This window comes from Sinocyclocheilus anshuiensis, unplaced genomic scaffold (genome assembly GCF_001515605.1).
Source record: "Sinocyclocheilus anshuiensis isolate Anshui unplaced genomic scaffold, SAMN03320099.WGS_v1.1 scaffold472, whole genome shotgun sequence".
Taxonomy (NCBI): Eukaryota; Metazoa; Chordata; class Actinopteri; order Cypriniformes; family Cyprinidae; genus Sinocyclocheilus; species Sinocyclocheilus anshuiensis.
Genome location: NW_015557102.1, coordinates 1,000,714 through 1,021,888, shown reverse-complemented (window position 1 = coordinate 1,021,888; position 21,175 = coordinate 1,000,714). Strand labels below are relative to the sequence as shown.

The 21,175-nt window shown below is 37.6% G+C and overlaps 1 pseudogene; it reads right to left on the bottom strand.

The window, feature by feature from the left end:
* The window catches only part of LOC107677586 (potassium voltage-gated channel subfamily H member 7-like), a 60,339-nt pseudogene extending 42,298 nt beyond the window's left edge, over positions 1 to 18,041 (bottom strand).
* Positions 18,042 to 21,175: the final 3,134 nt, after the last annotated feature.

Below are 21,175 nucleotides of genomic sequence, written 5' to 3'. Positions count from 1 at the left end.
TTACAATACGAATATCGATACAGCTGTCCCTGTATTGATGTCACGGCACGTGCGCTGCAGTGGACCGCACTTAATTTAAATACAAGAGCAGCGTTTAAATTATTTCTAAAAAAAATAATGAATAGAGCATAATATATAGGCTACAACAAGGTTTAATCTGGCCGCAGACAGAGGAACACAACCGGGGTTGCCTGATATAAAGAGACGTAATCCCCGAAACAGAGCTTCCCACTTGCGCAATACGGAAATATCTGCTAAGTGTGTTACTTGTTTTTGTCAACCTGGCAACCATGTGCTCTCTCCACTGTGGATAAACACGCTTGCTTTCTGAAAACACCGGTTAGCTTGCAGTTTAGTGAACTCCACTATTCTATTCTCAGAAAAGTATAATTTATCAAGTGTTCATTTATGAGAGAGAGAGAGAGAGAGAGGCTGTGTATGTATAAATTACCACCGTTTTGCCGTGTTTCTCTATTAACAGTGAATCTGTGGCTTTAATTGCTTTAGAAACGATGAGCCCACTTTTTCAGATATCTACAGGTGCGCGATTTCACCTCTTTTCCTTCCCTTCCTGAACAAAACCCTATTGATCAACTTCTTCCTGACGACCCAGAACAAAGAGGAACCATTTCTGGCTTATTTACAAAACTTGTATCATTATTATCCACTTCTATAACTGCACAAAGAGACTTCTGGCAACTGGACCTTAATATCTCCCTGACGGACGAGGAATGGAATGAGGCTATATATAGAATTCATGGATCGTCTATTTGTGCTAGACACAGCCTTATTCAATTTAAAGTGGTACATAGACTTCATCTTTCCAAGGCCAAGCTGGCAAAGATGTATCCCTCGGTTGACTCCACCTGTACAAGATGTAAGCAGTCCCCTGCTACATTAGCCTATATGTTTTGACTATGTCCTAGTCTGTCTGTTTTTTGGTCTCATTTTTTTAAATCTTATTCTAGAATATTTTGTAAAGATGTTTGTGCAAATCCTTTAACTGGCATCTTTGGTATTGTATGTGAAAATAACACTGTCAAAAAGTGAATTGGACTGCATCGCCTTTACTTCTCTTTTGGCAAGGCGCTTGATTTTAATTAATTGGAAACAGTAATTTCCCCCTTCTTTTAAACAGTGGGCCAGAGATTCCTGAGTTTGGAAAAAATAAGACTTAATTTAAAGGGTTCCGGGTCTAAGTTCACTGCCATATGGTGTCCTTTCATAAATTATTTACAAAACCAAGTATAATTGTAAGTGGATAAACTGATGCTGATGCTGTCAGGTTTTGCTTGTGTCAGACTCTGTTCCGTGTTTTGTGGTTGTTTTCCTCATGTGCCTTCCTTTCCCATGTTTAATTTGTCCCAGGTGTTTCCCATGATGTTTCATTGCTCCCAAGTGTGTCTCGTCATCCCCTCCTCCTGTGTGTATAAATAGTGTTCCCTGTGTGTGCTCCAGCGTCCGGTATTGTTTGTGTCTACAGTGCTACGTGTGATTCCCCGTGAAGATTAATAAATTCCTTGGTTTCTGTACTCTTGGTCTCCTCGTTCCTTGCTCCGTGTTCCCGCACCGTAGCAGATCGTGACAGCTTGTCTTTTCTCTTTCTTGTCTTTGTTTATATGTACACAATGTAAAAGCACAATGTCTGTATGCATGTTGTGTTGTTAGTTGTGTTGATATGTGAATGTACATTTTTGATTATCTAAATAAATATAAAATAAAAAAAGAAAAAAAATTGCAGGGCAGCGCTAAAAAGAATGTCTGTGTGCGCGCGCAGTGTGAGTGACTAAAACATAATAAACAGCTGTTTTACAAAATTCTTCTGAGGTGAAATTCAGTGCAGTCCTGTATCGTGATATGTATCGTATCGTGGCCCCTGTATCGTGATATGTATCGTACCGTGACTTTGCTGATGATACACAGCCCTAACATACAGTAGTTTGATACGAGCGCATCTGAAAATATAGCGGAGGATACAGACTGAGCTGCTGCGGAGAAAAATGTTAGAAAGCCATGGAAATATTTCCATTTTTCTGTCAGAAGGGCATGAGCCTTCTGCTTTGCGATTCTCCGCTAAACTTCACTTGAACGAGCGCTGCCGCGCGCCAAACAGACAGAGCTCAATTAAATAGGAGCGCAATAATTCTGAATAAAATATACATTTCGCTGAAATATTTGTAGTAGGGCATGAGCCTTCTGCTTTGCGATTCTCTGCTAAACTTCACTTGAACGAGCGCTGCCGCGCGCCAAACAGACAGAGCTCAATTAAATAGGAGCGCAATAATTCTGAATAAAATATACATTTCGCTGAAATATTTGTAGTAGGGCATGAGCCTTCTGCTTTGCGATTCTCTGCTAAACTTCACTTGAACGAGCGCTGCCGCGCGCCAAACAGACAGAGCTCAATTAAATAGGAGCGCAATAATTCTGAATAAAATATACATTTCGCTGAAATATTTGTAGTAGGACAATAAATGTGACATTTAGAATTTTAAACCTACAAGTAAGATTATTTTTATGATAGCACTGATTGTAAAGTGTAATGGGGTAATCAAAATAGCCTAACACAACTCTGTGCTTTTGTTCTCATTTATTTTCATTTTTAGTTTAGTGAATTTAACTTCCGCTTTAAAAGCCTTATTTTTGTTTTTAGATTGCAATGTTACAATGTTAGAATGAAATGTGATTTTAACCCTTTTTTGCACATAATATAAAGGCTTACATGGTTACATTCACTTTATTTGTCTTCATAGCCTTTAATATGTATTGTTTTGTTGGACAAAATTGGGCGGTAAGTGAAATATATATATATATTAAATACAAAAACGAAAATACCGAGATATATACCGTATATCGCAAATCGGCCAAAAAATACCGAGATATGGATTTTTGCCCATATCGCCCAGCCCTATGTTCTCTGTCCTAGTTCCTAGTCTAGTCTTGAGATTGCCTGTTACCTGATTATCTGCCTGTCTTGGATTTATCTCTCATCTTGTCGGTTGGACTTGGTTTGCACCTCGCCTGGACTATCGCCTGTTTGTGGATTACCCGTTTGCCTCGCCCTCTGGATTACGTTCACGTCGATTGACCCACGCCTGTTTACCTAACTGCTCTCGTCTTGCCCTCAATATACTTGTGTGCCTTTGTCTAACCCTAGCCTGTTTCATGACCACGTCTTTAAATAAAGCTTTGCAGATGGATCCATACGCTTCATGCTCTGATTACTCCGTAACACTAACCATGTGCATGCACAAATTTGTGTGTGATATCTGCATACAACCATTTTGATGATTCATCAATAACTCTTGTACTAAAATTTATTTGAATTTTGCTGAGTTATGAAAGGCTGTGGGGAAACCCTTTTTTTATTTTGGGTGTGTTTAATGTCAATTATGGTAGCTCATTTAGAATACTCCAAATGAATTGGCATTACAGCGAGGTTAAGAACAAATTTGTGTGTATGTATGCATGTGTTATGAAATAGGCAGAATGTTTTAGTGAGAAGTTCTCCTTTGTGAATAAATACAAATAATCTGCAATTATTAGTGAATGAGACTCACTCACTGATGCATCTTATTTGCTTGAACGTTCACAAGTGTGTACGGTTGTTGCCATGTTGGTATGACGTCATACACTTGCAAGCTGTTTTTTTTTTTTTTTCAAAAAGTTTTGTAAGAAAGTTGGACATTTTTACATTCCAAGCTGAACAATCATAGTGATCTGAGCCACACTGATGTTCAGCCAGAGAATAAATGTTTCTCAAAGGAAATTTTTTTGTCTTTGATGAAATAGTACTGCCATGTGGAACCAGCACTTTTATTGTAGTACAATTTTAGCAGCATTTTTATGGGTTTGATCATGTGGTTTTCTTTCAAACTCTGACAAGTTTCCTGAGCAGCAGTTGCATTGATCAGGCGACCATCACACCATGAGAGTAAAAGAAATTCAGCTCAGTTACCGCTCAGGTTGCAATTTTCATTTCATTTCAAGTGTCCTGAGCTGAACTATGTAATGTGTAGGGGAAGAGCTGTTAAAGGGGGCGCCAGCACCTGTCAAGGGGGGCGCGAGCATCAGTTAATTCAGAGACGTTCTCTTGAGAATTTATGAATACGAGTTAACAAATCTTTAGCCATCCACTAGGGGGCAATCTGACTCCCACTGCTAGTCGACAGTTAGAGCAGAGTTGGCTTGAGTATCAGTCACGCTCAGTGTTACCAAGTCCATGGTTTTCCCGCGGAATTGGGCTACTTTAACACTTGCCGTGTTTTGTAGTTTTGGGCTAGTTTTGAGTAGCAATTAGGCGGGTTTTGTTGTGAAAACCTGGCAACCCTGGTCACGCTTATTGACAGTGTAAGATGATTACTTTATTTTTTTATTCTTTGGTGGAAACGGGTTTCCATACTGTATATTAATGCTGTTGAGTGAGCTTAACTTGAACTGAAACTGGAATATTCCTTTAAATATACATACATATAAAATTCAGATGAGAAAGTCCAGAATTATGTATTATGTCCTCTTCTGGTCATGGTACACATATAATCATATTAATATGATGAAATGGGAAGATAAGAGTCATGGTCAACCAATAGAGGATGGTCTTTATGAGGGTCATGCTATTAAATGTGAATGTTTTTTACAGCCTATTGCTGAAGGCAGTTAAACCTGCTGTTTGTGGAGTTTTTCCCCCCCTTTCTTTTAGTGAGGCTGGAGTTCAGTGCCAGATGTTCCCACTTAATGACAACTAAAGTGGCAACCTGTTTTTGACTGAATGCGCATCTTGTCCGTGCACTTTATGGCTTGTCTGCATGAGTGTGTGTTCACAGATGACATTTTGTGTCCTTGGTGTGTGTGTGTTTCTCAAAGTTGACTGGAGCTGCTTTCTGTGTTGCCAGAGCCACCTGCTCCTCTACTTCCCCCCTCTGTGCTGCTGATAGTCTTGGCTGGGAGCCCTGAAGCGATAAGTACATTTCCTGTCCACAGTCATCTAAATCTTTCCATTTACTTTCTTAATTTTCACCATCACAGCCAGGTGCACCATCAGTTCAAATGTGTTGTTTGAAAAGCACGTAATGGGCAACCACAGCTACAGGGAGGCAATATGTTTAGCAATGTTATAACAGCCTGATCTAAAAAATCTGTAACTATTTGTACATATTAGTGCTGTCAAAAGAGATAAGGGTTGTGTTGAATGCTATGGGGTTTTCCCGCGGAATTGGGCTACTTTAACACTTGCCGCATTTTGTAGTTTTGAGCTAGTTTTGAGTAGCAATTAGGCGGGTTTTGTTGTGAAAACCTGGCAACCCTGGTCACGCTTATTGACGGTGTAAGATGATTTACGATTAGCCGTGTCGGAAATCCAACCACGGATTGGCATTTTGTTATCTCAGAAACAGGCTCAGCCATCACATTGAATCAGGTAAATTGGTTATATATTTGTTTCAGTATAATTACGCATGCTATACCAGAGGCGGTTCTAAACCCTTGAGTTTCAGGGCTTGAGTGGGTTTCAGCCCCCCTATCTGTCACCTTAGCCCCCCAAAACTATCTTAACGATCAGGCCAGTGCTGCTTCCTCGAGAAAGTTTTTCATTCTCACGTGTTTTCAGTCTTGTCAGTTTAAACATTAAAGTAATTAAGCCATTTAAGCCCAAGACATCTCAATGCGGACATCTCACGCACTGTGATCGAGCTTTAAACCTTAAAGTGATTTTAAGCCATTTAAGCCCAAGACATCTGAATGCGGTACTCACGCACTGTGATAGAGCGTTTCTATGCGCACCGCTCACACACCTGAAGTGCACAAACAGATAGCCTTCTCAGACAGCTGGTGAATACCAATGGCTGTCTTGACAAGTATCCTTGTAGGCACAGTCGGTTGTTTTAAGTGAATGTAAACAGTAAAGAAAATATCAAATCAGTATAACGGATCAGTGCATTTCTTATGTAAATAATGTTAATCAAAAAGAGCAGAAGAAAAATTGTTCGCTGCTTTAATAGCTTTAATGGATATTTGCAACTTTGCGCTGTGGATCGCCGGATCGGCTTTCACCGTGGACGAAGCGGAGTCCAGCCCGGGGTCGTCACATGTGGTTGCTGCATCACGTATGTATGTGGGGGCGTGTTAGAACGAGCCGTTTTAGGTAGGCGTGGTTAACTCTTAACTTTTATAAAGAATATCTCTTTGGATTTGAGACTTTAGTCTTTGCACCTTTACAGATTGATTTTGGCGGCCTGTAACACACCAAAGAGAAAGGAAAAATTTAAATCGCATCATATGACCCCTTTAAAGAATTTTGCAGCTCTGCCACATTGGTTGTCCCCTTCACTTCTCTGTCTGTGTGTTAATTTCCACTGTTACTTGAGATGTTAAGTATGCACCCCCTTAAAGCTTGAGCTTTCCTGAGAGAACTTTGACCAAAATAATGCACTACTAAAAATGTTGGGTGAAAAAGCAGCTCAACTCTAAGCAGAAACTCTAATAAATAATGGCTGACAAATCACATGATTCACATTTATTCCCAAAACAATATGCCCATGTCCTATCTTAAGGTCACATGCTTTCTAATTAGAAGGGGGTGATCTGTTTTCTATAGAATGAATCTTAGAAACGCTCTGAAGCAGAGTGCATGTTCATTTTCTTCTATGAACATACAGAATGTATTAAGCTCAGTTTTTGCTTCAAGATGATGGAAATTTCATTAGATTCAATTTCCACTATCAATAATTAAACCTACAGAGCCTGTGGAGACTTCTTTAAACAGAGTAATCCATACGCACACACACACACACACACACACACACACACACACACACAAGCATTCACATTCACCCATCATGCCTTTTCAAAACAATAAAAAATCATTCATACACTCCATTCGGTCTATCTTTCCGCTTTTTTTTATGGAACCGGTGACATTTTTTCTGAATGATGCTTTCTTGAGCAATCCATTCAATGATGTTAACCATTACCACAATGTGCTTGTTTGCGTTTATGTGAAAAGGTATGCATTACGTTTATGAGTATATCCTGAATGTATAAGGTGAGGAAACTGTCTGGCTGAATTATTCATTGTCTGCAATCTCAATTTCCCAGTGCAGCCATCCAATGCAAACACACACACACACACACACACACTGGTTAAAGCACTGTGACTGATTGGTCTTTGAGGAGGAGGTGAAAGGTTGGTTATTACTGCGCTACAGGAGAGACAGAAAACACTGTAACACACTCACACAACTGATGGTCAACATGTCAGGCAGCCCATTATGAGCTGCTTTTGCCTACTTTTTCCAAAAATGATTAGGTGAGTTGTTTTACTTGTTTGTCTGAGTGAGAGTAAATGTCCAGGACTACCCAACTATTCACAACCCCAAGAAAGTTCTGTCATTAACTAAAGTGAAGACCTATTTACATTTACTCATTGCAAGTCTGTCTGTCTAGTGTAAACTCTTAAATTCTAAAAAAGCATTTACACTTCATCTTTTCATAATTGGGCAGAAGCATAAAGTGACCTTGTGTAACTAAATGCAGACTAAATGATCTGAGAAGTTCCAGCATACGTCACCAGAGAGAAGTCTAACATTTCATTGGAAGACCAAGTTATGACATTTCAATTAAGAATTCATTGTAGCAATCTGTCATTTATAAACAGAAATTTCTGGGACTACATTGAAAAAAAAATGTTAACCTAAAAATGTGCTTTATGTGGTTACATCTAAGTTACTGTATATTTAATTTAATACAGTGAAGACTATGCAGTGATGTTTTAAATGTAATTGTGCTATTGCTTGTAATTTAAGTTATTGTTTTATTACTAACTGTTATTTTAACTCTTTTTAATATTTTATATTAGTTAGGTTAGCATTTTTTGCTATAGTATCGAAACTGAAATCTAGAATTATGAAATTTCACTGGTATCTAAAATGTTGGTGCCAACCTTATGTATTAGAATAGGTTACATGAGTAAAAACAAAGAAAACAATACCTATTTTATTTATCTATCTATCTATCTATCTATCTATATATATATATATATATATACTGTATATTCTTTGGTGGGGCCAGTGAAAATCCCTAGCACTGCGCCCTGTTCCAGTCAAATTATTATTTTCCATCACTAAATACATTACATTATACCAACAAAACAGAATTCAAGGGTTAGATCAGATAGAAACAGCTCCTTAAGCTAACAAGTTACATCTTTATACAACATAAGCAATATGCACCCAAACTCATAATTTCGGCTGCTCTATAATGGTCAGTACGCATGTTGTTAGAGGCTGAGACTAGAATGAATGTGGCCTGTTGTCATGTAGAACAAAAGATGAGGCCAGTCATGTTAACACAATCCCCATCTGACTGTTGAGCTCATGGGTTCAGAATGACTATCTATATCTCTTTACAGAGCTCTAGCACTCATCTGCTCAGTGCTTCTCTAATTCTACTCATAGTGATGTGACAAGGTTTGTAGTCTGCCAGGACGTGTATATGTATGTTTACGGTCTGGTAGGAATAAAACACATCAGTATTTCCTCAAACAAACCTGTGATATTCTTGTTCCTTTTGCAGAGTGTTAAAAGCATTCACAATCAGACAAAGCATTTTACATTCTTGGTAAAAAATAATAATCACCAGTGCTGATAGGGTTAGTTTCTGCTATACTGCTGTGGGTTAACATTACAGCAGTGCAGTCTGTGTCTCTGTTCCCCTGAGCAGAGACTCCAAACATCATACCTACCAAATGCACAAGAGCTATAAATACCTCTTTCTCTGTGTGTGTGTCCTCCTCTCTCTTCTGTCTCTGCCAAAGTGAAACTGTAACATTTAATCTGCTCATAATAGAAAGAGGATCTGTATCGATAGATTTCATTTTCACAGAATTAAGATACAAGATACAGAGGCACAAGTGTGAATAATTCCAATTTCATTAGAAAGTAAATCCAGATGATTATGTGTGCTAGACGAACAGAGTTTGGAAAGAAGGGAATAATTGAGCCAGCATGTTAAAGCGAGTGAATTTTGAATGTATGAACAACAGACTGTCATTATTTGCCATTCATCACCTGATTTCTGTACTAACAGCATTTATACAGCCTTTGACAAGGTTGTGTTCAGTCTTTAAAATGACTGGTACACGGAGCTGCGTGCTGATTGGTGGAGCCGTGTGTTAATAAACACAGCTCATTAATCATACAGAGAGGCCTGCAGGGCAACACAGGGCTCGAAATTAACTTTTTTTCTTGGTAGCACTGGTGCACAGATTAAATTTCGGGAGCATATGCGACCAAAATGGTCGCAATTTCGAGCCTTGCAACATGACAGCATATGTTCATTAACGAAGCAAAGCGCAAATAATAAAAGACAGAGGGAGTCATGGGTCACTCTTTTCCAAACATTTCCTTATCTGACTGACAATATACTGTCATGAGCCTATAGAGTTATTCACCCCCAAACAAAAACCTTAAACATCATCTAAAAATCATATTTGATTACACTTTATAACTTCAATACAACAGCAACAAAAAATATAACGCTTTGCAGATTGATGGCTCATGTACAATACATGTGACAATATGTTAATTGAAAATTACAGTAAATGTACATTAACTAAGGATCTGTTAATAACTTTATTATATTTGTTATTGCTATTTTTAGGGATACATTCTCAATATGACATACTCAAGAACAGCTTATAAAGGACTTTAACATAAAGGCCTTATAAAGGACGAAACCACAATTTACAAAATGTTTCAAATATAACAAAAAAAGCACTCAGAAGTGAGAAGGATCGTGGGTAATGCATTGCAGCATGAAAACATACAAAGCTGAATGCAAAAATACTGTAAGAAATGGCTTTAGCTGAATTGTATTATTTATTTTATTCCTATTGAATGAATGAAATCCTTTGCAGCAGGGAATGTGCCAAGCCAGCAGTGTAGGATAACAGTGTCTTCTCAAACAGAAAGTCTCAGAAGAATTATGCAAGGCTATCACATTCTACTGCAATATAAATGCTAAATAAGGCATGACCCATACTCATGAGGACCTAGCTTTGTATGGGACAATTCAGTGTGTGTGTGTGGGTGTGTGACTAATGTAACTGAATAAGCTCCAATATGACCACACACTGTTAAAGGTTATTCAGTGGTTCTTTGCAGCAACCCTCTTCAGCAAAGAACCCTCTTCTAATCAAAAACACTTTGTGTTGTATATGGCGCTTGATTTGGCTACATAATTAAAAACGTCTCTAGGTTACGTATGTAACCATGGTTCCCCCGAGGGAACGTGATGCTGCGTCGAGATTCGCTTTGGGAACGTCCCTGCGTGACCGCGTTCTGAAGCACGTGTAAAATCAGTCCAATGGAGCAGCGAGACGTCACGAGCGCTCACGTCCCCCCGCTCGTGACGTCTCGCTGCTCCATTGGACTGATTTCACACGTGCTTCAGAACGCGGTCATGCAGGGGAGTTCTCAAAGCGATCTCGACGCAGCTCGAGTTCCTGAAGGGGAACATTCTTTATGTTGCATTATATTTTCTTCAGATCAGTGTAATAAACATAAATAGATTGGCTAAATTTAATTTGAAATGTAATGCACAAAGGCATTTGTGTGAATTTACATTCACCCATATGTGCAATATTTTATGCAAAATAAAAATGCAAATTCAATCTCAATAACAGAATTTCCATTTGCCATTTCTTATTACTATTTAATTTAAATATTAAACTGAATAAGTGATAATTATTAAAACGGAAATATACTAGCTGATATGTTTAAAGGGGTCATATGATGCGATTTCAAGTTTTCCTTTCCTCGCGATTATGGTAAGGGGCGTTACATTTCCGACGAGTGCTTGCGGTGTTCGGCCAATCACAATGCACTGGGTCAGCTGGCCAATCAGAGCAGCCTACACTTGTCGGAAGGAGGGGGCTTTGTAGAAAACGAAGCGTTTGAGAGAGGCGGGGCATAGAGGACCTACAATAATGTACAGTATTTGAAAAATAATGTGTTTTTTGAACATTAAAGCAGGTCAACATATTCTGTTACACCAAATACACAAAATAATGATCTTTAAAAAAGCATCATATGACCCCTTTAAAGTGTTAATGCAATAAGAGTAGCAAAATGTCATTTACACTCACAATTTGACATTTAAAACTGAATTTCCATTAATACTGTGTGATGAATATAGCAAGTTCAGTAGGTTTCATGCTTCCATGAATAAGTGAAGGTGTCATATTTAAATGGAAATGAAGTGACTTTGTGAGTCTGTTTTTTATACACTGATTGTGTTTAGTTTAAAAGTGAATAACTTTGAATGTTAAATGTCCAGTTTATAAAAAGAACACATTTATGGTTTGGTTTTGATGGAGTAATTGAGCCTTGACAATGGGTTTAAGGAGATGAATAAGATATCATAGATGATATGGCATTTGATTTTTCCGTACATTTCTGCCATATGTACATTAACTGACAGTCACCACTGATAAGCTACCACTAAATATTGTAGAAACTTAATTTGCTGTAAAGTTGCTTTGCAATGATTTGTATCGTGAAAAGCGCTGTACAAATAAACTTGAATGGAATTGAATTAAACTTGAATATTCTAAAAAAAACTCGAAAAAAATGCGTAGCTTAAAAATGTTATACAATGACAAAGATACAAAGCTCTTTTGTTCTACATGCACATGCTCATCGTTCACAGTTTAATGCATTCACAGTAGAAGCTACTAAAATCACTATAAAGAGCAGGTCCAGAATGTGCTGTGCTACGGCTCAGTGAGAGGAGAGCAGCCTCATTTACACCTCAGAGAGAGAGAACTGAATTTATATGTTGTCTCTCCGGAGAAAACCAATGTAATGACATGTCCATTAGTTCATATGTTCATATGATTTCTAAAAGACATACAGAACAGAGTCAACAGCTTTCATCCGACAATAAAGTAGGATCTAGAAACAGTAGCTCAAAGTTCCCCCTGGGACATAACTACGAAGAGAAGTCATGGAGTTTAATGAAGAAGGGATGTCAGATAAATTGCGACTGCTTTTTATACTCAGAGCAGCATGACTGACAGAATTATATGAATGTTCACTCCAGGTAGGAACTCTATTTAAAAGGCTCTTAAACTGCTACTGAAATTTTAAAGGGCATGAATGATCTGTGATGGCTCTAATGCATCATATCCTTTTGGATAATGCACAATTATGAGTTTACACTTTCAATTAAGAGGGAACGTAATAATTGTGGTTATGACTTCCACACTGAAGAAATGAGGTTTTTGCCCTGACAGATCTGAGCAGATAGAGTCTCCCATTATAGTTCTCCAGAGAATCATCCTAAAAGATGAAAACTAAGGACGGACATATGATGAGGAGAAAGTGTCTTTGCATGCACTGTGGTAACCAGATGAGAAACGTAAGAGCAGAATATTGATATTATTGAATGAAAGAATTCTCAGCACGTGGACAGGGGCCTGGTTTGTGCTGTTGTAAAGAAGTCTGACTATGTATTAATGTATTAAATGTATTAATTTGTTTAAATATGTATTAATTCATATAACCTCCTGGGATTAAGCAAATATTTTTGTCCTTTATAGAGGTTATTTGTATTTTCTTTCAGAGCATATATGCCACATATTTCCTGATGAACACTCTCTCTTTTGTTTTGTTTTTTAAACTGGCTGACATCACAGTTTAAACATTATATAGGAAAGAGTAACAATTTGTATATTATTTTGCAATTACAATTGTGTTTGACTGATTTGCCATTTTTTTGTAAATTAAAGGGTTAGTTCACCCAAAAATGAAAATTCTGTAATTTGTTTAGGAAAAAAGTCTTTGTTAAAGCATTAAAAGCCATGAACCAAGCCAACCAGCTATAAGGTGAATCGCAACATTACAGACAGTACTTAAGGGAAATAACTACAATGCCAGGAAGCACTGCAAATGACATAATCGAATTAAAACCATGGAGAAATATAAAAGCTGTTTATTATATCTATTGAAAAAATATATTTTTAATTTAATGAAAAACAACATTACAATAAAAATAAATGGATGGCTTCAACAAACGTACCACGGATTAACAACCTTGTAGCTCACAGTAGGTCTATCTTTAAAGGTTTATAAGTTATTGGTAAAAATACATTTCTATATGGAGAAAATGAATAGAGTTTTTATTTCCGGAAACCCAACTGTTGCACTCTTTCACACATATAGTCTTTAATAAGTACCATTTAGAGATTGTGTGTGAACAAGGCTTTTTCAAAAATACTGTTAAGACTTTAGGTAAAGGAAGTTGTAATATTACCATCAGATTACTCTCATGATGTTATGTGTGAACAAAGTATAAGTTTATGCTTGGTATGAGCACATACAAGGTCAGGATGCACGGATGTAAGAAGTCATAAAAGCATACTATGATTACTATGCAATGTTTACAGTAAGCTACAGCTCAAGACCCTGCCTTTATTTCCATTCATCAGGACAGCACCTATGCAGTTTGATACTATTGTGCAGCATCTCGTGTTTTAACCTATTGCAAAAACGTGTTCTGCGTGATCGGTCCTTTACGCCTGTCACTGAGAAGTCAAAAAAAGGTTGTTAAATTGCACAGAAAGTGAAAATAAATGGCTTTTCCTCATCCAGGCGGATGAAGACAACATCACAGTGTTTAAAGGTCATTTACAATGACTGGCATCACAGAGTTTACTAGTATTTTGGGGCTCGTGTTTCAATGGTCCCTTAATAGTAAAAAGTCAGAACACCACCGCTCGTGTGAATAGCATGTTTTTGTATTTAGGGCAACGCCAATCTGGTAATTTTACGGTAATTTACAGGATTTAATGTGTGTGAGGGGCTTATAATGATTCTTGTACAAGAAAGAAAAAATCTATGTCCTCTGTTGAGGACAAGTCTTTCACTACATAGCTGAACAGGATAAAAAAATGATCTCAGCTCTTAGCAGTTTCCCTGTGATCTGAAGCAAAATTGTCCAAGACAATAGGAGCTGTCATTTCAGTGCTGACTTTAACTTCCTCTGCAATAATTCAAACACACTCTCTGCCTTTTACTCTCTCTCTCTCTCTCTCTCTCTCTCTCTCAGTTTATATTCCATATCCAAAGTATCGGTTTATTCCTAGAAAACCCATATAAAAGGAAATAAAGGTACTATACAATAATAAAAAAGTGACATAGCCTAAAATACATTACAGTGACAAAGAAATATACATTGGAAAGTGTATTCCTCTGGTGTAAAGGACAGAAATTTAACAAAGTACATCATTAATGTGGAATTTAAAGCTGAAGAGGGTAAATTTCTATGCCACTACCATCACCAAATGGAACTGCAAAAATAATAAATGCTCCAAACATGTTTAACTCTCCCTGTCTGCCATTGGTCAGTCAACACATGGCCCCGCACTTGCACTTTTTGGACTTCCTTCAAATGTCACTGGTTTACCTGGAAATACGAGAAGGGTCTGGCTGCAGCTGGCACTTGCACTCTCAGACATGCATTCTCAGGCTTGCACTCTTCATTATTTTTTTTTCTGAATACGTCAGTACTTCTTCTTAGAGTGTGTCAACCTAAGCATTAAGATGTTAATATGACTGTGGCCTGAATCTGGTTAGGAGTCTGTGATTATATGTGTGGATACTTACGTATGTATATGTATATACTTTAAAGCTGTAAGGTTTTGTTTGTGGAGGTATATGCATACATTTGATAAATGGTCGAAATGTCTAAACTTTAATGCTCCAACATATATTCTATACTCGAGACATTAGGCTTGACGTTCTTTGTTTTACAATATGTATTGAGTTAAAAAAAAATTTTATTTTTGATGTTTTATTTAGTCTGTTTCATTATACTTTAATGAAGTGGGTTTTTTTGTTGTTGTTTTTTTTCTCTTTTCTTTTGGGGGGGGGGCTATTTTTTCATGATTCTCCTGTATCTGTATCCTGTTATTATTGTAAAAGTTCAATAAACAGATTTAATAAAAAAAAAAAAAATGTGTGAATCAACTTAATAGCTTACATATAATTGTTTAATGGCATATTTTCTGCAACACTCTGTGTAAAACATTATTTTCCTTTCACTGAGGTTTCAAATGGAGATTATAATAAGCAAAACATTAACCAACACCATAACATTCAGTAAACATAACCCATAGACATTCTCAGGTTCATTGAACTACTATAAACACGTAAAGCTCACATACTCACCGTCCTTGCGGTGGTAGGCGATCTCCACTTTGCGTTCCTCCGAGCCCAGGAGAGCCTGTGCTACCTGCGCAATAGCGTGCCGCTTGGTCAGCTGTCCGTGCAGGAAGTCACAGGTGCACGGCTTCTGCATGATGTCCGGCCGGGAAAACCCTGTCATCTCACAGAAGGCATCATTGCAGTAGATGATGGCACAGTTCTGGACACGTGCATTGGCTATGACAAATCTCTTGTCTGTAGAAACAGGCAGGAAAGGACATTTTTGCTATAAAGAAAAGTGTATATAAGTAGTGGAGGTGAAAAGATATAGTAAATCATTTTCAAAGCTTTTATAAAAATTTAATTTTTTTCTGCCATTTGAGCACATGTGCTTTGGGCAGTCGGTGTACCTTTAGATTAGCAAATGTAGGGTTGTAAATTTGAGTCATAAGGCCAGAAAACCTTGCCAAATTTTATGACGTTACACTGTCTATGTTTACATGGATGCTTTTTGTTTAAATCTGAATGAAATCATTCTGATTGATGAATCTGAATGTAGTATTTACATGAACACTATATAAAGTGATCGGGTTGATGTGCACGTTTTACGTCACAAGCTTCAATATCGGCTTTGATCTTTTGACATTCACACACTGCATGAATATACAGAGTTTATAGATGTTTGCACATACTATTCTCCTACCATTGCTTCTTTTCTTAGGTTTTAAAGAGCAGACTTAAAATTGATCTATTTTGGGACCTAATTAGGAGACAACGAGCACAAGAAGCTTTGTGCCGTGCTCCTTTTATCAGGCAGTGAAATCGCCCAAACAAGCCGTCTGTGAATGAGAGTATGAAGTGAGGACTGATGGGACTTTGTTCTGCGCCACTTCACAGACGATGAGTGGAAGGAGAATTTTAGAATAACATGACACTCATTTATGACACCTGATTCTACAAAAACAACAGCTCCTTCCATGCTTCACATGTCATTACGAAATTTCTGCGCCATTTCACATATGCAGTACTTTTCAGTTTTGGTTTTCAATCCGATCAAAGATTTACATGTCCTCTCAATCAGATTAGAAAAGATCTACACCACTCCTTCCAATCCGATCGAAATTTCATTTGGATCAAACTCAATCGGAATTAAGGTGTTTACATGAAGGCTTTTCAGTCTGATTGAGCCATCAATCTGATTACTAACGGATTATTTGGTTTCTACTATTCACACCATATAAGCAAAAAAAACTTTTTTGCGTTTGTAGGTGAATAATATTATTAACCGTCCATGCATTCATGATGGAAAGAAATTGTATTGCATCAATAAAATGGGAAAGTATGGAACAATTTAAAGGAATATTTAGGGTTCAATAAGTAAAGCTCAATCAAGCAATTGTAGCATAATGTTGATTACCACTTGTCTCTCCTTTGCTTTAAAAAAGCAAAAATCCAGGTTACTATGAGGCACTTACAATGGAAGTGAATTGGGCTAATTTGTACACTTTAGTATTGCAAAATTACAGCCACGAGACATAAACAATATAGGTTAACATGGTTTTACTTTGAAAACACATTTAGTAACCTTTTCCTGTAAAAAATGTTATATAAACAGCTTCACAGTTCACATTTTAACAGAAGAATTGATGTACAGTACTGTATAGTGCTTTTACAAAATATGCTTCCCATTTTTTTTAATTCTCCAAAATTGGCCCAGTTTATTTCCATTTCAAGAACCTCACCTCTTCTTCTATTTAAAGGGAACCAGGACAAGCTTAAATTAGTTTTTTGTGGTAACGTTCCTTTAAAAAACATTTACGCAAGTGGTCTTGTCACAAATGTTCTTAATGTTTTGTCTACCAAAAACTGTTCTTCTCTATTAACAGTTATATTTGAGAGAGAACAGTAGAGACAGTAAGGCATGGAAGAGTGATATTTTGCAGTGGACACTGGGCCCCTCAGCTGAGCGCCTGTGGTAGTGTGAGTAAACACATTTAACACTCAAACACAACACAAACGGTGACATTTTCAGATGCTGACATGATGTTAGCTGAACACTGGGTGATAGAAATGGACAGTTTCCTCCCTAACGACTAATGGAGAAAGAGTCCAAACACTATCCAAAATCTATTGCGCTGTTAACAACTTAACTAATCAATGTTTACATCAATAATGAGAAACGGTAATAGTACAGCACTAATAAATCAAAGTAACGTTATCTATTTCTGAGTTTGGACATAGAAGTAAGGCTAAATTGCACGGTCAATGTGTGGAGCTAAATTCTCCCTATTTGGAGGTCTCACTAAACAATAAACCGCAACTGAATCGCACCACATGCAGCTCTTATTATCGTTTCAATTAAATAAACAAACGCTGCTGCAACATCTGGAAGTTGACACTCACTTTGACCCTCGAATTTGCGGATGATAATCCCGAGAAACGTGTTCTGTGGCGCGACGTGACCTCGTCGCACCGGCATGATTGACGGCTGGTTGTGCGCCTTTGAAACCGTTGGATGAGCTTCAGGAGCGCTGCGCGAGGAAACGCGTTTCTTTGTGAGGGGTCATTCCGGCGACGTCTTCTCCTTCTTTCCGCAGTTAAATTGTCGCTTTCCGTGATTCATTCCCGTTGTTGTCTTCACCGGTAGTCGCTGTTTGAAACGAAAGACGAGAAAACGAGGCGCTCTGTGAGGAGGCTGCGGGTCTGAGCAGCATCTCAATCGAACTGAAACCCACCGATGTGTGACAAACGGCCACAAACTGACAGCAGTTACGTCTGTCTCTCCGCGAGGGGCCCTCGCACACTGCGCGCGACGCTGTGCAAGGAGACGCGCGAGGAAACGGTATCGGTGTTGCGCGAGAGAAGCCCGGGAGGAGGGCACAGTTCACACGGATCGCTCTTCGCAAACCACGTCAAACAACACAACACGTGGGGTTTTCTTTTTCCACCTTTAGGATATCCATGACAGTCAATTTAAGAGCGGCTGGGACTAAATTAGACAGGTCAATTACAGTGTTATCTGGGTCTATAAATTAAAGAGTGTTTATGCAAAAAATGCGACAGCAAATGTACATTTTAACGTGTCAAAACATGAAAAGTAAATAGGTTCGACCTTTGCAAAGTGCTTATTCGAAAGTGGGGGAAATTGGGGACTGTCCATGGTGCTGGAAATACTCCGGAACGAGAGCGTTCCTCGAGTAACAATAAAAAGAAGAAATGAACGTTGACTGAAAGAGAGAAAGATTCCACATTAATCATTTAGAATACAGAAAAGCTTTTTATCAAAGAACAGCCTTCATAATAAGCCTTCACAGCTTTCAATAAAACATAATCAACAAGCAAAAAATATGGAAAGTGTTCAAACGTTTGTTTATTTAAAAAAAAAAATTTGGAAAACGGATAACATATCCTTTGTATTACTAGAACGAACCAAACGTTTGCGTCTATCCACCAACATACGCTCTTTATAAATAAATATTTAAAAATCTAATTATACTACTAAGTAAATCTTATTGTAAGGCCTAGTCCATACTCAGTTTAAAAACGCCTGCAGAACACGAGCGCATGCGTGTGTGCGTCCTCCTACAACTGCAAGACAAAGAAACACGTCAGCACTTTCCACTGCTTAAACGCTGGCTGGTTCACTGCAATTAAATGTTTGTTAGGAGATCATTGTTGCCTCTTCGTGACCTCTGATGTCACGGAAATATGAGGGGAAAACCCCGCTGAGGAAACGATAAAAGACGAAAAAACAGTGCTGGCATCTAGTGGTGAAAACAAGAAAATGCACTATAAAGGTATTTACTGACGAGCTTGCAACAAAATGAGTCAAAAAGTGTACAATACAGTAAACAGAATTTGATAGTAAGATATTAGATAAACAATATTGTTCAAAAGTTTAGGAATGGCAAGTTCTTTAAAAGATTTTTGACATTATTTTTTGCTCACCAAGGCATTTATTTGATTAAAAATAAACAGTAACATTGTGACTTACACTGACAATTTAAAACAACTGTTTAAAATGTTCCTGTGATGGTAAAGCTGAATTTTCAGCATCATTACTCCAGTCTTCAGTGTCACATGATCCTTCAGAAATCATTCTAATATGCTGATTTACTGCTTAAGAAACATTTCTTCTTCTTATTCATTTCTTATTATTATTAAATTAAAAACACTTGTGCTGCTAAACATTTTTGTGGAATCTGTGTTACCTTTTTTATGATAAATAGAAAGCATGTAGAACAGCATTTATTCAAAATAATGTCTTTACTGTCACTTTTGACCAAATGAATGTGCCCTTACTGAATAAAAGTATTAATTTCTCATTTCTCTCTCTAAAATCTTACTGACCCCCAAAATTTGATTACGGTACAGTGTGTGTGAGAGAGAGAAAATGAAAGTGTCAGGCATGCTTTGGAACTGAATGTAAATCAATAAAGTGATACAACCGAAGCACACAGTAAATCAGCTCTTTCTTTCATTAATTATCAGTGCGACTCATCAATATTCAACTGTATGCAATATTCACAAGAATGAAACTTAGAAAGTGACACAGACCCCTTTGGTAATGTCTGCTCCTCTGTAATGGAGAGGTTTATTGACACAAAAGAAGACACGTGTGGTGTATGTGTGTGCGTGTCAATCTGCATGTGTGTTTGTCAGTGTATTTGAGCCACTGTGGGAATCTAATTTGTATTTTCTCAGAATGTCAAATGCTACTTCCCTGCAATCCAATCTGATCTCTGTCAATTATTAAAACAACTATAAAGGGAAGGACACAGGAGAGAGATTTTAAGACAATGTGTGTAATAGTGATTTGTTTTTTATAGGTTGTGCTAGGCTGGAGATTTAGTTCAGTGCGCCATCAATCCGTTAAATATGTTCAGTGTGTAATTCTGAGCAAATGAATTAATATAGCTGGCTTAAATTGGAGCAGCATTTAAAACCTACTCAGTTCAACGTTATATCAATCTCTAATAAACATTTTGTTCATTTTATAATAGCAAAAAACCCAGCAGCTGTGGTTACTAAAAATTTACCATAAAAACACGATGACAATCTGGAATTATGGAATGCATTTTACTGCCAATATAATTTACAGTTATGAAAGTACAGCCTACTGCACATCATTAACTTATATAAATGTTAAAAAACAAAGCAACAAAAATGCAACATAAAACACAATAATATATGTCATATAAAAATAAAAATAAATAAAAGTGATATCACACATGGGAATGCACTTTTGTTGCTTTTTTTACTAGATTAAAAACAATATGTTACTGTCATGATATTGTCTTGTTAAAACTATACAGTGCTGCTTGAAAGTTTGTGAATCCTTCAGATTTCTGCATAAATATGACCCAAAAGATCATCAGATTTTCACAGAAGTCCTGAATGTTGACAGAGAATCCAATAAAAAATGAAACAAAAAATATATACTTTCTCATTTATTTGTTCTGGAAAATGATCCAATATTAAAGGGATAGTTCACCTAAAAATGAAAATTCTGTCATTAACTACTCACCCTCATGTCATTTCAAACCATAGACTGTAAAAAAAAAGATGGACTACGCGTCTCCTATTCCTTCCACTATAGAAAAGTGAAGCCAAAGCATCTCAGCATGGCCGCTGCCATCTTGAGTAAATGACGTCATTTAGAGCCAGAGTCTGCGCAGTAGAGATTTGTTTGGAGCCAGAGTCTGCGCAGTAGAGATTTGTTTGGAGCCAGAGTCTGCGCAGTAGAGATTTGTTTGGAGCCAGAGTCTGCGCAGTAGAGATTTGTTTGGAGCCAGAGTCTGCGCAGTAGAGATTTGTTTGGAGCCAGAGTCTGCGCAGTAGAGATTTGTTTGGAGCCAGAGTCTGCGCAGTAGAGATTTGTTTGGAGCCAGAGTCTGCGCAGTAGAGATTTGTTTGGAGCCAGAGTCTGCGCAGTAGAGATTTGTTTGGAGCCAGAGTCTGCGCAGTAGAGATTA